Raw genomic sequence first — 2,062 nt, 5'->3', positions numbered from 1 at the left:
ATCAATTGTCCCAGTAAAGCAAAGGTTTTGCTTCAGGTTCTGGTCTCTTCTTAATCACAGCTGATTCTTCAGCTCCAGCTGACCAGAACCCACAGATTCTCAATCCAAAACATCACACGAACAGCCCTGATAGTCTCTGCTTCCCTTTGAAGCTTCACCAGCCAGGCCTCCATCGTCTACAACTCTTTCAGCATAACTGTTCCAAGCTCCACAGCAACAAACTCTGAGCACGCAATGGCTTTTCCAGCTTAAAGTTCCAAACACTTCCACAGTCCTCCCCAAAACACCAAGGTCAGGTCTGTCACAGCAATACCCTACTCCTGGTAACAATTTCTGTCCTAGTTTGTTTCTCCATTGCTGTGACAAAATGCTCTGACCACTAACAACTTGGGGAGGAAAGGGGTTATTCAGCTTATATCTCCTGGGTCACATGTGGGAAGGTATCCCAACAGAACTGTATTCTCAGTTCTGGAAGTCAGTTCATCCGGGAGCCCAAGGTAGGAACTCGGGGCAGGAACCTGGAGGCAGGAGCTGGAGCACAGGCCATGGAGGAACGCTGCTTACTGGCTTGCTCTCCTGGCCCCTGTTCAGCCTGCTTTCTTATGCAACACAGGCCCACCTGCCCAGGGGTGGCACCACCCACAGTGGGCTGGGCCCTCCCACATCACTCATCAAGAAGATGCCCTTCAGACATGGCCACAGGCCAGTCCAATAGAGGCAATTCCCCAATTGAGGCTCCCTCAACCCAGGTGTGTCAAGTTGACACTGAAGCTCTCCAGCACACAGCCCCCCCCCCCGCCTTTTTTTTTTTTTGATACTCTCACTGCATAGCCCAGGGTGGTCTGGAGCTCTTGGAAATTCTCCTGCTTCAGAGTGCTGAGATTATGAGATTATAGGCGCATGTGGCCAGTGAAGTGACACAACCTGACCTCTAAGGGCAGACCCCTAGGAGGTGAACACGCCTGTCACATTTTTGAATGTTTATAGGGACTTTCTCCCCGATCCCTTGGCATTGCCAATTTAAAGGTTCCTGCGTATTTCCAAAGCTAGGGTCTCCAGCTTCCAAGAGATATGGCTCATCACTGACTTCCTGACTAGACCATGCCCCACTCGCAATTTTACCTACAGTAGTTGCTCTGTATGGCTTTCTGTAGCAGTGGTAATGAATCCCCATACATGTGGGAAGCTATCCCAACAGAACCGTATTCTCAGTTCTGGAAGTCAGACGTTTGAAGCTAAGTTGTGGATAGGGGCTGAGGATCTAGCTGTGGTGGTAGAGTGCTAACCTACATGAAGCCCTGGGTTTGGGCCCCATCACGTCACAAACTAAAACTGGGTGTGGTAGCACAGTCTGTTATCCCAACTCGGGAGGTAGAGGCAGGACGAGCAGGAGTTCAAGGTCATCCTTGGCTACACAGTGAGTTTGGGGCCAGCCTGGACTATATGAGACTGTCTCGAAAAACAGCAACAACAATTGTGGGGCAGGGAAACCCTTGCTGCCAAGGGCTCCCAGCCTCTGCTGGCTGCTGCCGGCGCCCTCCTGCTTTGGGCTCCTTGGTGTGGCTGTGTCACTCCTGTCTCTGTGACCTCAACTCAGTAACCACAGGATCCCTTTCTTCTGTCACTGACAAGTGCTGTGCCCCCGAGCTACCCTTCAGTTTCTGTGTCTCTAATAAGGACACAACACTAAATTTAGAGACTATGCGGGTAATCTGAGATGATCTCGACACAAGAACCTAAATCTCATTGGCGCCTCTCCTCCCTCTGCTGCTGGGAAAGTGGTAAATACAGCTGGTCTCCTGTTGAGACCTGCAATGCCCACCTACCTACAGTGATGGGGTTCATTCATTCTTTCTTTTTTTTTTTTAAGTCTTTTGAAACAGGGTCTCCCTGTTCCCCTGTCCTGGAACTCACTATGTAGACCAGGCTGGCCTTGAACTCACAGAGATCTGCCTGCCTCTGCCTCCCGAGTACTGGAATTAAAGGCGTGTGTCGCCATGCCCGGCGGGGTTCTTTCTTCTTAAAAAATATTTATCATTATTATTAAAATTTTTTTTTTTAC

Source organism: Nannospalax galili, unplaced genomic scaffold, assembly GCF_000622305.1.
Source record: "Nannospalax galili isolate Female #2095 unplaced genomic scaffold, S.galili_v1.0 scaffold300, whole genome shotgun sequence".
NCBI classification, from domain to species: Eukaryota; Metazoa; Chordata; class Mammalia; order Rodentia; family Spalacidae; genus Nannospalax; species Nannospalax galili.
The sequence above is the reverse complement of the archived record's forward strand: the minus strand, read 5'-3'. Positions refer to the sequence as shown.